The sequence below is a fragment of the Tupaia chinensis genome, unplaced genomic scaffold, assembly GCF_000334495.1.
Source record: "Tupaia chinensis unplaced genomic scaffold, TupChi_1.0 Scaffold000333_1, whole genome shotgun sequence".
Classification (NCBI taxonomy): Eukaryota; Metazoa; Chordata; class Mammalia; order Scandentia; family Tupaiidae; genus Tupaia; species Tupaia belangeri.
This window is the reverse complement of record NW_006159827.1, coordinates 2,023,032-2,039,336: the sequence shown is the minus strand read 5'-3', so window position 1 is coordinate 2,039,336 and position 16,305 is coordinate 2,023,032.

Genomic DNA, 16,305 nt, shown 5'->3' with positions numbered 1-16,305 from the left:
CATACACCCTCTGACAATGGCAAACAGAAAACAGACTTACAGATTTGGGACCAGCAGATGGAGCAGCGGTTATGTTGTTGGACTTACACATGGCCGACTGCAGTTGAAGTCCCACCCCAGAGGCTTGAAAATCACACTAGCCATGTGTCCGTGCGTGCCCAAGATCCTGAGAGGAAAATGGAGAAGAGACGGTGCCATGGCCATCCTGCCAGGGGGGTGATTTCTCACTTTCTGTCTCTCTGTCTCTCCCGCAAGTACACATACCCTATAGCAAAAACCTCTCAAAAAAAAAAAAAAAGCAAACTTGCAGATTTGAGCCATAGCCCATGTCTACTAAATCAGTACCCATCTAGGGAGGGAAGGAGGGAAGAGGGAATTCCCCAAACCAGAAATCTGAATTTTGACAAGTTTGCAGGTAAATCTTATACACAAATATTTGAGGACCTGTGGGTCAGAGCAGTCCATTCCAAGGTGCTAATGAGACCAATAGTGGATTGAAAAACTATCCAACAACTTGGGACCAGCAGTTAGTGTAATGGCTCACTGGACTCCCACGTAGTCGACTGCGGTTCGCGTCCCGGACCCGGTGGCTTAAACTCACGCCGGCCGCGTGTGCATGCGTGCCCAAGATCCCGAGAGGAAAATGGAGGAGAAGGGATTGTGGCGTGTCCATCCCCCCTGGGGGGTGATTTCTCGCTTTCTGTCTCTCTGTCTGGCAAGCGCACACACCCTATAGCAAAAACCTCTCCAAAAAAAAAAAAAAAAAAGAGAGAGAGAGAGAAAAAAAAAGAAAGAAAAACTAACAACCTAAAATAGAATAAAAACTCAGAGTGCATCTCTTGCAATAAGGGGTATTAGCAAAAGCTTTGTTTAGGTGTCATAGTGTATATGTTTGTGTGTCTGTGTGTGTGTGTGTACTTGCACACGAAGCTATAAAAATGTGTTTTATGAGGCCAGCAGGTGGCATGGTGGTTAAGGCACCAGACTGCCTTGTGGCTAACCACAGTTTGAATCCCTGTTTGAAATCCACACTAGGCACATGTGCGTGCATGCCCCAAATCCCAGGAGAATGGAGGAGAAGGGACTGTGGCATGGTCATTTTCCCTGTGGGGGTGATTTCTCACTTTCCTTCTATCTGTCTCTGTCTCTCTCCAGCAAGTTCGTGTGCCCTATGAAAAAAATAGGGGGGGGGGAGTGGAAATGTCTTGTATGTGTTGCAGTCAAAAGTTAAAGAGGCAGTGCCTTAGAAGGTAACCTTTATATTGTTTTTGCTCAGACTTTACCTACAATTAAAATATTGGGAGGAAAAGGAATACAGTATAATTTCCCCCTAAACAGCCCTGCCCGTAGCACGCTGGGGCTCAATTCTGTGTGTGCATAAACCAATTAATTTTGGCACATCCTGACACAAAATAAACTAATGAAAAAGCATCTCTGTGAACCTGGTATGGGTGAAAACATGCTGTTAATTGTCACTTATTCAAGAACTGTTTTCTTATTTTCCTTGGGAGATTACAAAGCCTGAACTCTAGCTCTCATTAGATCGCAACAGCCCTGTATTTAAGGAGATGAAGTATCACGAAACCCTGGCACAGCTGACGCCGAAGGACGATGTGAGTCTGAGCTGTGCGGGATTTTGTTAGACTGAGTATTACTTCCGTGGGTGGGTCACAGATTGCAGCCTAGAACACCTTTGCTATTTGGATATTTTTCTGTTTGCACTTGTACTTGCTGTACTGAAGTATATGAGAGACTTCAGAGAGTTCATGGGAAAATGGAATTAAAGTCAGAGTTTATTTGGAGGACCAGCAGGTGGTGTGGTGATTAAAGGCACTGAACTCCCAAATCGCTGAACACGGTTCTAGTCCTGGACCTGGTGGCTTGCTTTCTCACTTTCCCTCTCTCTGATCAAACTAGAAAATAATAATCATAATAATTAATAAAGTTAAATAAAAATAACTCTTTAAAAAAAAAAAGAATTTATTTTGGTTCCTCCCCCCAAAAAATTTGGAAATTCACACATGTCTTTCATAATACATATCTTCCATGAACTTTTTTTTTTTTTTTTGGAGAGCTTTTTGCTGTAGGGCACATGTGCTCACCAGACAGACAGAGAGAGACAGAGAGACAGACAGTGAGAAATCACCCCTCCGGGGGAATGGCCATGCCACAATTCCTTCTCCTCCATTCTCCTCTTGGGATTTTGGGCACATACACACATGCGCCTGGCATGAGTTTAAGCCACTGGGTCCAGGACTCAAACTACAGTCGACTACAACATAGTCTAGCAACATAGCCATTATGCCAACTGCTGATCCCCTTCCATGAACTTTTGGATGACCCTCCTTTGTGTATCTGTGGCTTATTTTCCCAAAAACCAATAAGCAAGGACTCATACAAATTTGACAGCTCAAGCATCAACACCAAAAACACACATGTGCATGCATGCTTGCGTCTGCACATTTTGTCATCCTAACTATATTTCATGAATTTCAATAATTCACATATTGCCTTCATTATGTTTTCCATCTCCACATACCTCTGGTTACGACTATCTACCTTTCTTTTTTCTTTAAATTGAATCACATTTTTTATAAAATTTTCATAAAGAGTACTTTATACCTTTCTGCAAATGGAAAACTAGGCTCACTTGCCAAAAAAGAAGATAACTGTAAAAATAAATGTGGGGAAAAGAGAATCAAATTATCACACTCATGTTAAATCCTGTTGCCTGCCAAGGCTCTGAAACTGAATGAAGCCTGTTCTCTTTGTCCCCAAATAAAATGAGACAGAGCGAGAGACTTCAATGTGTCTCATTAAAGACCTACTGGAATCTGAGTCCTTTTCCATGATGTTATAAGGCACAAGAGATCAGAAAAGGAAAGAACTTTCTCTACAGTGATTCTACTTTGTTTTTAGGCTGAACAGGTACTTCTCAGAATCTCCTATTGTTCCATTAGCATCTGAGACTTTGGGAAACGATACAGATCTGTGGTTCTCCAACTGTCGAGTGCACCAGAATCCCCTGGAAGGCCTGTCAGGACACAGATGTCCTGGCCCCATCCCCAGGGCTTCAGACTCAGTAAGTGAGGCCCAAGAGTTGGTATTTCCAGCGGGTTTCCAGATGGTGCAGATGCTGTTGGCCCAGACCTCACTTTGAAGACCACTGCATAAATAAATCCCCTACATTCTTTACAACCCGATTAGGTGAGTCCAGCCTGCTCTGTCCTTTCCACTCACCTTAAACTTCCAGTCATCCATTGTTCATCTCCCTAATTCCCCATCTTTCCATGCAAACCAAACATTTTATTATCCTCCTTTCACAAACCCCATGCTTTGAAACACTTCCTGTCTACCAAACAAAACACATTTATCAAGGAATAATGTATTCATTTTCTCATGTTTTATTAATCAAAGACAAGGGTGACTGCCAATCAGAGCTTCCAGTCAGCATGGGGTAACTGGTGTTTCCATGCTAAGTTGATATCATTCTAGCCCCGAGCAAAGAAACCTGATGTTTTCGTTTAATTAGCCTGTGCTTCTAATCTCTGGTAAATTGAAGCTCTTTGGGTTAGTCTTTTTGATGCACTGAAAATATCCATAGCTCATAGGCACTCCCCCACATTCTCCCCATGACTGCTTTCAAAGACCCTCGGAAGCCCAGGCGCTCAGGTTGGGACCACCTGGTACATATCACTCATTTGGTGGTTAATCACTGATTACCTCTGCCATTTCTTCTGTCCTCGTCCTTTAGATCACAAAAGGGCTGTCTCTGACTTCTTTGTAAATTGTAAAGTACCTTGCTGAGAGCTTTAGAATTAGTAACTACTAAAAAACAAACAAAAATGTAAAGCTATTGATTTCAGTTATATGTGTGTATCCAAGGGCGAGCATATTTCCAGTAAAATAGATCTGTATTGTAACAAGAGAGTTCGACTCCAAGTTATCCTCTGGGTGAGGAAAATGAGTCAACAAAATTCCCACGGTTGGTACGGACTTGAACAATATCCTTTGCCTGTGTAAGTGCACCAGAGTATGACTTCGTCTGACTGCTAAGCCTGGTACCTCCTGGAAGTCTGGCCAGGGGAGAAGTCTGACTTCATCACAAGCAGACAACGTGAGGATTCAGAATGATGGTAAGTTCTTGATGAATCGGAACTATTTCTATCCTCCTCAAAAGTATGTGACTCTTCCTCTTTTTCAAAACTATGATTAAAACTTCTGTCCTCCTGGAAGCCATCCCTGGTAATGATTAATACCACTCTGCCCCCCACCCAACTTGATTCTGTGCATGTTTTATTCTAAATTTCCTTGGCCATCTAAACTCAATGCATGTTCCACTGAAATCACCATTGATAAACCGGGCATAGTGGTGCACCCTATAAACCCAGCGACCCAAGAGGCTGAGGCAAGAGGTTTGCAGGTTGGAGGCTGGACTGGGCAAGACCCTGTCTCAGGAACAAAAGAAGAAGGAAGGAAGGGGAGGAGAAGAGGGAGACGGAGGAGGAGGATGAGGAAGAAGAAGAAAAGAAGGAGATGGAGGAGGAGAAATAATAATCCTTACTGATGCTTTTTCAGTCGGAGGAGGGGTGTTGGGAGATACCTTTCTTCTCTCATCCACTTGTGACATAAACCTAAAACTTGACTATCGTAACTTCTTTATTTGATGGCCTTGCTTTTGCCAGGCATCGTCTTTCAAATGCCACATGCCAATACAAGTAAGCTGTCATCCACCATTAATCTACTAGAGCTCCTTCCTGTCCTTTGCTAATGAATGGGATGCTCATGTACTATTGCTAGCCCTGCTTTGAATAGTTCCACCAAAGAAACTCCAAGGAAATCTTTTGACTACTGTTGACTCTGGAAAAGATGTAGAAAGCAAGATTTGGGGTTGTTGTTTTCCTTGTTCCAAAGGCTTATTAGATTTAGCTAATTATACAGCTTATCAAGGTAAAGGATCTCATGGGTGCCATGTGATGGTCTGCCTCATCATTCAGGCCTGATTGGATAACATGATTAAAATCCAAGGAACTCTTCCTCTAACCAAGTTCCTGTGCTGGTTCGTTGCTACGGCAACTTGGGGCGATAGTCCAAGTGACAGAAAATATATTAAATATTGCTGCAAATCTATTTTCTTCCTTTGTTAGTGACCTCAGAGCCAAAATTGTGTTCTACAGCATACAAGTCTAGAAAGAGTATCCTACTATTTTTCTTTCTTCCATCAACCTGGAAACCAATAATAATAATATTCTCAAGCATGCTGCCATCTGTGCAGCAGGCATTCAAAAAATATTTGACAGGCCTGGCCCCATACTGGATGACTGGATCCCACATGGCCGACCATAGTTGGAACCCCAGCCCCAGGAGCTTGGGAAACATACTGAACACTGGTGCATATGTGTCCAAAATCTTGAAAGGATGGAGAATGGGAGAGGACCGTAGCATGAGCACACCCCACTAGAGGCTACTGGCTCTCTCTCTGGCAGCTCATGAGCCCTCTGCTAATAAAACAACATCAAAAAGAACAAAAACAGTGTATTTGACAGGCCAGCTGTGGGAGTGCAGCAATTATACAATGCTCTGTACTGCTGATCCACCTGGGAAAGTCCCAGGTTCATGTCCTGAAGCCTTCCTGAACACACCAGGTATGTGCCTACATGCCCATGATCCAAGCTGGCTGGGACTGGATCTAAGCTGGCTAGGGTTGGCTGGGGTTGGATTGTGGCATAAAGACCCTGAAAGGGATGGGCCAGTAGGTGGTATGGTGGTTGGTTAAGGTGGCTAGATCCCACATGGCCTACCCCGTGTTTTAAGTCCCAGACTGGCAGCTTAAAAAACACACTGAGCACATGTACATGCATACCCAAAAATGCTGCGAGGAGAATGGAAGAGGGATAACGGCATAGCCACCGCTCCCCCTGTCCCCCAGGTGATTTCTCACTTTCTCTCTCTGTCTTTTTACAGCAAGTGCAAATGCACCCTATAGCAAAACAAAACAAAACAAAAAACCTGTAGGGGTTGTTTTTATGGTTCTCCCATAGAAGAAATAAATAAACTTCAAAGAAAAAATATGTGTGGAGAAATTGTTGAAATTGGCAGATTGACCAAATACATTTATTTCTTCTTCCTGAGACATGCATGCCCCAAATCCCAGTAAGAGGATGGAGGAGAAGAGACTGGTGTGGTCATCCTCCCAGGGATGATTTCTCAGTTTCTGTCTCTCTGTCTCTCTCTCTCTGTTCCTCTGGCAAGCACATGTGCCCTATAGCAGAAAGAAAAAATAATATATTTCTTAAAAAATGGAAAATAATATCTATGTGCAAAAGATTTTCATTATTTGGCTTGTTTTTTTTTTTTGCTTTGTTTTTTGGGGTTTTTTTTTGCCAGTGGACATATGCATTCACCAGAGAGAATTAGAGACACAAAAAGAATGAGAGAGAAAAGAAGAAAGCACCTCACAATGGGGCATGGTCACACCACAATCCCTTATCCTCCATTTCTCTGTCTTGTGGGGATTTGAGGCACACACACACACACACACACACACACACACACATGTGGCCACCATGTTTTTCAAGCTTCCCGGTCCAGGACTTGAACGGCACAGTTGTCCGCGTGGGATCCAGCTGCCTTAACCACTAGGCCATGGAATAAGACCCTACTCTTTTTTATTTATTGTAGTAAAATATACATAAAATTTATCATGCTAACCATTAAATACATTTATATGGTTGGTCGTGTAAATATTACCACCATCTATCCCCAGAACTTTTTTCATCATCCTTGAATGAAGAGCTGTATTTTTTAAAAGAATTATTTAATTTTATCTATTTTTTTTTTTAATTTGCTGTAGGACATGTGAGCTCATCAAAGAGAGAAAGAGAAAGTGAGAAAGCAAGCCACCTGGTCCAGGACACAAACCACGGTCAGCCACGTGGGAGTCCAGCACCTTAACCACCAAGCCACCTGCTGGCCCTAAGACTGTATTATTAAACAATGACTCCCAATTCTACTCTCTTCTGGCCCAGGTAAGTGTTTATTCTACTTTCTATCTCTATGTATCTGACTACTCTACATGCCTCATATAAGGTGGAATTATATAGTATTTGCCCTTTTGTGACTGGTTTATTTCACCTAATATAATATTCTCAAGATTTATCCATGTTGTAGCATGTGTCAGAATGTCCTTTCTTTTTAAGACTGAATGAACTCCATTGTATGTACAGACCACGTTTTGTTTAGCCATCATCACTCATTGATGGGCATTTGAATTGTTTCCACTTTGGGGCAATTGTGAATATTGCTGCTATAAATATTAGTGTATAAACATTTGTTCAAGTCTCTGCTTTGGATTACTTTGTGTATATACCCAAATGTGGAATTGCTGGATCATATTGTAATTCTACATTTAAATTTTCAAGGCACCATCATACTGTTTCCCACAGTGGCTGCACCATCTTTCATTCCCACTAGCAGAACACAAAGATTCCAATTTCTCCACATCCACGTCAATACTTGCTGTTTTGTTTGCCAGGAGATGGTGCTTTTTTGATAATAGCCATCCTGATGGATATAAAGTGGTATCTCACTATGATTTTTATTTGCTTTTCCCTAGTGATTAATGATACTGAGCATCTTTCCATGTGTTTATCGGCCATTTGTTCCATCCTTTTGTTTTCAGTTTGTTTATTTTATAATAGAGAGAGACAGAGAGCAAAAGAGAAACACAAGCATCCTCAACAAGGTCTCACGCCATGATCCTCTCCACAGCCTTCCCAGACAGCCAAGATCACATATGTTTGAGTGCACTCTCGGAGTATACAGGTCAACCCAAGAACCAAACCCCCTCCCTCCGTATGACTCCAGCATCTTAGAGCTCGGAGCTGGGCCACAACCACTGTGCCACCATGCTAGGCCTCTTCCACTCATTTTTAAAAGATGGAAATCACAGGACCAGCAGGTGGCATGGTAGTTGGGGTGCAGGACTCCCCTGTGTCCGACTGTGGTTCGTGTCCTGGACCTGCTGGCTTGCTTTCTCTTTTTCCCTTACTCCCTGTTTCTCTCTGATGAGTGCATGTACTCTACAGCAAATTTTAAAAATAACAATAAATAAAGTTAAATAAATAAATCTTTGGGGAAAAAAAGATTGAAAGCAGAAGAAGGGCAATCACCTTAGCAGAGCAAGGAGAAATGCAGATAAGAAGCAGACTGGCTTGCCCCACACAGTTCTGAAAGACTCTGGCCTTCATGGAAGGATGAATGAGGCGAGGATCAGAGCTGAAAATGTCCTCTGTTGCAACAGCCAAATATTCACTCCTCACACAGGCAGGAAAACAGAGGCTTAATTCCTGGGGAATCTGAATTGAGAGGCTCTGAATTCAGTGCAATGGTTCCCAAGCCAGCAAGAGTGAGGTGGGGGGCAGAACTGGGCAAGGGGATGAGTGCACATGAGCTGTGTGAATCCCAGTCATCTGCCTTCGCTCTGCTCCCAGAATCCAGACAACCACATGTCCCTCCTAGGCAGAAGTGAAGGGATTCATCTCAGAAGAAATGGAGCTCTCCTGTCTCTGAGGGGAAGAACATCATCCATCGTGATATTTAACATTCCCCTAACAAAGCAGAGAGGTCCCCACCAAAAACCCTCCAGCGAAAACCTGTACTTATTAAGCTCTACCTAAGCATGCAGGGCTTCCAGTGAGGTTTTATGCCATACTCTAAAATATGAAGTGATATAACTAAGGACCACCAGACATTTGGAGAAGTCCCTATCGTGAAAGAGACCAAAACAATATCTCCCCACAAAATAAACCAGAAATAATAGATGATGTCAGAGACAAAGGAAAGCATCAAATAAAAACTATGATTAATACTGCCAAGAGTAAAGAAAGATACTGTATCCAGCAATTAAGAAAAACAAACAAATGGAAAACAGATGCTAAGAGAAAGAGCCTTTGGAAATTAAAAATGATGGCCAATATTAAATATTGAGAGACAGGCCCAGTTGCAATGGTATGCACTGTTAAGACGCTGTGCTCTGTAGGCTGAGACCACATAGGAGACCCAGTTTTGATTCCCAGTTCAACCTAAAGGCCAAGCACCTCGGTTAGCACCTGTAATCCCAGCCAGGAGGCTGAGACAGGAGAATCATGACAGGGAGATCCTATCTAAGGGGAGGAGGTAGGGACAAGTAAATTAGAAGTAATAAAAAGACAAAATGATGGAAAACATCAGGGGTAATATAAGAAAAACTTCAAAATCAATTTAATCAACATTCAACTAAAAAAACAGAGGGTAAGATTAACAAAATAGTAGTTTAAGAAAAATTTTCTAGAATTGGAGGACATGAGTCTCCAACTGAAAGCCCAATAAATGGCAAAAAAAAAAAAAAAAAAAAAAAAACCCAAACAAAAAAAGGAAAAAAAAAAAAAAAAAAAAAAAAAAAAAATCCCAAGTTTCAGCACACGAGGGATATAGAGAAGAACCTAATTATGTCCAGACTGATAAGTCACATACAAAGAAATAAAATTTTAAAAATATATTGGACTCCTTGAAAATGACCCTGGATGCTAAGAAGACAATGGAACAATGCCTTCAAAGGAAAATAACTTGCAACCTAGAATTCTTTTTTCCTGAAGAATTATGTATTTAATTGTATTTATTATTATTATTTCCTAATTTGCTATAGGGCACATGTACTCACCATAGAGAGGCAGAGAGAGATAGAGTGAGGGAAAGTGGGAAAGCAATCTGCCAAGTCTGGAACTTAAACCACAGCCAGCCATGTGGGAGTCCAGCACTCCAACCACCACATCACCCACTAGCCCTGCAACCTAGAATTCTATATAGCCCAACTGCAGATCCAGAATGAGGGGGAAAAAGACACTTTCAAATAAACAAAGATTCAAAACATGTATCTCCAATGTACCCTTTCTTAGAAAGCCACAGAAGTATGCATATCACCAAACTAGGAAGTAAATTACAGCATGGGGCCCAGGAAACAGGGACTCTGACATAAAAAAGAACTCCCAGGACCAGCAGATGGCGTAATGGCTACTCGCTGGACTCCCATGTAGTCAACCGCAGTTCGAGTCCCAGACCAGGTGACTTAAACTCACACCAGGCACGTGTACATGCGTGCCCAAGATCCCCAGAAGAGAATGGAGGAAAAGGGATTGCAGTGTGGCCATCCCCCCTGGGGGGTGATTTTGCGCTTTCTGTCTCTCTGTCTCTCTCTTTCTGGAGAGCACACGCGCCCTATAGCAAAAACCTCTCAAAAAAAAAAAAAAAAAAGAACTCCCAGAATAACAAGTACATGAGAGACCTAAAAAAAACTCAATTATACTAAGCAGGAGGTCTTCAAGGAGGAAAGCACCAAATAGAGTATACAGTTGAGCATGAAAAATAGCTGATAGGCCCATCAAAGTTCTAGTGGGAAAGAAAAAGACAAGTACAAAGGAAATAATGCAAGCAAAACAAAATAATGTGTAAAGAAAGAAAATATTATTAATGCCAGGAAAAACAAAAAGCCATACAAGGAAGAAAATGTAATTACTGTGTACTTTTGATTTTGCAATGGGAAATAATTATATAATCATAATAAAACAAGCAAAAAATACTGATTTAACCAAAGGCATGAACCAAAAATAAGGGTCTCCCCCTCTCATCCCCACCTCAAAGAAGAAAATAAATAAAACTTTAAAAATAAATTAAGAAGGGACCGCCAGGTGGCATGGTAGTTAAAGGCATTGGACTCCCACATGGCCAACCTCAGTTCAAGTCCTGGACCTGATGGCTTGCTTTCTCATTTTCCCTCTCCCTCTCTCTGTTTCTTTCTGATCAAACTAGAAAATAAAATAATAATAATAATAAATAAAGTTAAAGAAAATAATTACTTAAAAATAATTAATTAATTAAGAAGAGTACCAGTTTCTGGGTTCAGACTGCCTGAGTACTCCACTTGACTCTGCCACCATATTAGCAGGGTAAATTTGGGCAGGTTGGGGCCAGTTGGTGGCATGGTGGTTAAGACACCTACATCTCTCTTTTTTTTTTTTTTTTTTTTTTGGAGGGGAGGATTTTTTTCCAAAAACTTTTTTTTGAGAGAGAGAGATTTTTGCCATAGGACACATGTGCTCACCGGAGAGACAGAGACAGAGAGATGGAAAACAAGAAACCACCCCCCCCCAAGGGGTGGTGGCCACTCTGCAATCTCTTCTCCTCTATTCACAAGCACACACACCCACACACACACACACACACACACGACACCCAGCAAGAGATTTTAGCCACTAAGTCTGGTACTTGAATCACGGCTGACTATGTGGGAGTCCAGCAACGTAATCATCACACCACTTGCTCGTCCGAAGGCAGCTGCATTTCACGTGGCTGACTGTGCAGTCTGAGTCCCGGACCTGGTAGCTTGAAAAACAATCCAAGTGCATGTGCGTGTGTGACCAAAATCCCAAGAGAAGGATGGAGGAGAGAAGGGACTGCAGTGAACAAACATGCTGCTAAGCATCCAACAAAGCACTCGAGAGCCCCCAACCCCATGTAAGGAATTATCTGGCCCCAAATGTTAATAGTGCTGAGGATATCGAGACAGACACACACAGAGAGAGACACCTGGCTGAATGTACATATGCTTAGCAGTCTGGCTGTTCATCCCCACCTCCAGCCCAGCTCATCACCTCAGGGAGCTGAGGAAGTCAGGAAGGTACTGAAGACAAACAAGGGCTTAAATCTGATCACCTTCTTTCCTTTCAATGTGATCCAGATCAAGGCCTTCCTCTTGTCGGGGTTCCCATTTTCTACTTCCTATGATCTCTTACAACCCTGACATTCTATGATCCTGCATTTGTAGGTTAGTGCCTGCTGTGTCTTTTTTGGCTAGAAGCTCGCAATGCTACACAGACTGTAGTGTGCCAAGAGAGGAAAAATCCCAGGCTGGCCTGAGTCACTGAGTACTTGCATTACATCCTGGATGACCCAGAACTTAAGTAAGCTCACATGCCTGAGATGCAGGCTCCCTGCCTGCTCAGGTAGGCAGCCTTGTGGATGCAGAAGAAACAGAAGGAAGGCGTCCTCTGAAGACTCCATTACTGGCTCAGAGGCATGTGAAAAGGCATCTTTGAGAGTGAGAGTACTTTGTTGAGGAGCAAGGGACACACGTGAAATCTGCTCCTTTGTACCAGAAAAGAGCAGGAAGAAACCTCACTCTACAGCCCAGCTGCAGTGGTGCACAGGTGGTGCCACCACTTGGGAGGATTCATGGGTTTGGATCCCAAGCTCACCTGAACACACTAGGCTGGATGTACACGCCTATAATCCTAGCTAATTAGGATACTAGGGAAGATGGATCATGAGACAGGAAGACCTTGCTTAAAATGCCTATCTCTTGGCCTGCAGATGACATGATGATTAAAGCACTGGACTCTCACATGGCCAACCACAACCCAGACCTGGTGGTTTGCTTTCCCACTTTCCCTCTCTTTTTCTCTGTCTCTCTCTCTGGTGAGCATACATGCCCTATAGCAAATAAAAATAATAATTAATAAAATTAAATAAATAATTATATCTGCCTATCTCTAACATAATTAATAAAATTAAATAAATAATTATAAATGCCTATCTCCAAGCCTCTCCTTTTTCTTTTTCTCTCCCTATCCTTCGCTCTCATAAAAGAAAAAAGAAAATAAATAAATTAAAAAGGCCAGCATGATGGCACAGTGGCAATGCAATGTTTCATGAGGCTGAAGCCATGTGAGTGTCCAGAATTCACATCCCAAGCTCTCCCTATCATAGGACTGTGCCCGTATTCCAGACTGGACGAGGCTGGGGCTGGATCATGGCATGAAGATCCTGTTGGGACTGCCCGTTTCTCTTCCTTTGTCTCTCTCTTGATTTCTCTCTTCCTCTCTTTCTGTCATAGAAAAAAAATAAATAAACTCAAGAAGAAGGAAGAAAAGGGAGAGAGAAAGGAGGATGAAGAAACTTCACTATGAATGTTGACTTCAACGAGGGATGGTCTTGCAGAAGTAGAATGACCAGAGTTGATGCTCTGAGTCCTCTGGAGGGCTTGTGTTTGCTGTTTTTTACTGGCTTCAGTAGAAAAGACAAAGCATAGTCATAGGAAGAAGTTTAACCTTGCATCAGACAGACCTGAATGTGGGGACTGCTTCTATCACTGTGTGACTCTGGTCAGTGACTTTATCTAAGTCTCAACCATGAAATGGGAACAGTAATAATACCTACTTTATAGGGTTGGCCTGTGGATTAATTGAGACCACAAGCCACAGGGTTAGCATACTTCCTAGCATAACTGCAAATAAATAGCAGTTGCTATTATTATGAAAGGATTGTCATGGGAGGAGGAGGAGGAGTCATCCCGAAATTCTCACGGAAACTCCTATATCCAGGTAGAATGCTCGTGAATCATTGGTCTGAGAGCTAGCACTGTTAGAGCTCTTACCACGTGCTTATAACTGTGGCAAGTGCCTTACAGATATTAACTCCATCCTCACGATGACCCTATGAGGCAGGTATCTTATGGTTACCACTTCGTACGTGAGAAAATGAGACATGCAGTTCACTAACTGCCCAAACCACACTGCTGGTAAGCGGAGGACAAGGGTTTCCACAAAGGCAGTTGGCTCCAGGGTTCTGCCTTTAGGAGTTCCCATTATGCCCTCAAATGCTTCTAGGAAAATGTAAGAAACAGCAAAGGGCTGGCAAAGTGGTTAAGGCCGCTGGATCCCTGGCCAATTTCACAGTTAAAGTCTCAGACCCGGGGGTTTGAAAAACATGCCAGATATATGTGCATGTGTGTCCAATTTCCCAAGAGGAGAATAGAAGAGTAGGGACTGCAGCATGACCATGCTTTCTCACTTTCTATTTCTCTTTCTCACTCTCTGTCTCTCTCCAGTGAGTACATGTGCCCTAGAGCTTAAAAAAAAAAAAAGTTAAAGAAAACACAAAAAAGAAATAGGAGGCATGTGGGCTTCCCCCAGCCTGTCTGAACCCCAGCCCTGTTCACAAACACCTTCTCCAACCCCAGATGGCAGAGCTTTGCAACTGCTCCACAGGGAAGCACCTAGCTCTGCCCAGCTGGGTTGACATGAGAAGGTGTCTGTAATGAAGGGGCCAGGAACAGCTGCAGGGAGGTGCTCAGGGATGCCCTACACAGGTAGGAAGCAAAAGGGATTCAGAACAAGAGAACCTGGGACTCCGCCCCAGCACCACCTGGTGACCACGGATGACTCTGGATCCAGAAACATCCTTTCTCAGGGCTTTACTTCTCTCCCTCTCAAAGGAGGGCTTAGATGTGCTAGGTTCTCTTAGAAAAGGATCCAGTCTACAGGTGGGGGAGGGCCTGGGTTGGATCCTACGCTGGTGGAGGAGCGCCACCTGGTGAAGCATTCCGAGAATGTCCCAGAGCATCTGCCTGCAGCTCTGCTCATATTTAACTGTGCACTCCCCAGCATGACACTTCGACTCTCTGGATCTCATACTTCTGATCTGTAAAATCATATCCCCAAATTTCAATGATGGTAATACTTATTATAGCTAATACTTTCTCCCCCTTTTCACCAATTTATTTTGAAATAGCAATGGTGGGGATTGGGGGAAGTGTCGGCCTACGGGCTACTGGTTAAGGGAGCTGAATTCCACATGGCCCACCTTGGTTGGAATCCTGGTCCCAGCAGCTTGAAAAATACCCTGGGTGTGGGTGGGTGTGTAGCCCAAATCCCCACAGGATGGAAGAAAAATGGAGAAGAGATTGCAACATGACCACACTCCACTGCGGGGTGCTTTTCCTCTCTTTTCTCTCTCTATCTCTCCATATCTCCCTGTCTCTCTCTGACCAGCACATGTGCCCTCTGGCAATTAAAAAAATATATAAAAAATAAATAGCAATAGGCTATAAATCAATGAAATGATACATTTTAAAAGTGATTTAGCAGGGCCAGCAGGTGGCAAAGGGGTTAAGGCACTGGACTCCCACAAGGCAGACCATGGTTCAAGTCCTAAACCTGGCAACTTGAAACTCATGCCAGGCATGTGTGTGAGTATGCCCAAAATCCCAAGAAAAGAATAGAGAAGAGGGATTACAACTCATGGCCATCCCCCCAGGGGTGAGTTGGCAAAAAAAAAAAAAAAAAACAAAAAAAAAAAAACAACAAAAAAAAAAAAAAAACTTTAAAAAAAAAGATATAGCATTTGTTCTAGACACTGATAAAGTGATAAAGTATGACAATCCTTCTATTTTTTTCTTATCTTCAATTTACTTTTTTTGTTTGTTTGTTTCCTCACTGGCGTTTCATTGTGGTATGAACACTTAACATAAGGCTTAACCTCTTTTTTTAAAAAAAGAAAATTTTAAGGCTTTTTTTTATAGGGCATGCAAGCTTGCTGAAGAGAGACAGACAAAGGGAAAGTGAGAAATCACCCCCAAGAGGGGATGACCATGCCACAATCCCTTGTCCTCCAGTCTCCTCTTGAGATTTTGGGCATGCACACACATACTCAGTGTGATTTTCAAGCCACCAGGTCCACGACTTGAACTACGGTTGGTCATGTGAAAATCCAGAGCTTTAACCACCACACCACCTGCTGGACCCAAGACCTAACCTCGTAACAGATTTTTAAGTACACAGCACAGTAGCATTAATGCAGGCAGGCACACTGTTGTATAGCAGGTCTCTGGAATTTACTCATCTTGCATAACTGAAATTTTACACCTATTGGTTTAGCCTACACTTTCCAAGTGTCTATTACATGATAAGCCCTGTTCTAAGTGCTTTATTTATATAAACTCATTTAACCCTCCATACCACCATGTGCAGAAGGCATAGAAAGACTACAGAATTCACTGTATGAATTGACAAGAGGCTGCACCAATGTAAAAAGCCTACAGTAATCACACTTGTCAGGTGATTAATGCTGCATAAACCTTACCTTGTTTACTCTGCACAACAACCGCAAGAGATCCACGCTGCGTCCTCATCTTAGGGTGAGAAAACCATTTTTGCCTGCCGTGTGCCGAGCCCTGTGCTGAGCCCTGGGATGCACGTGAACGAGACACTCAGGGTCCTCACGTTCATGGGCAGGACAGCAGATGCGATGAAATACTAACAGGATGAGTCCACGATACGGAAAAAATCTAGGCATGTAGGAGCTGCCTTCATCTGAAAGGGGAGAGATGTCCAAAATAAATGCATCCAGAGTCATGTGGCTCCCAACCTTTATGTGTCTGCCTCTGTCATGGGAATCCAAGTGCTGTTTACAGACTTGTTCAAACATGTCCAT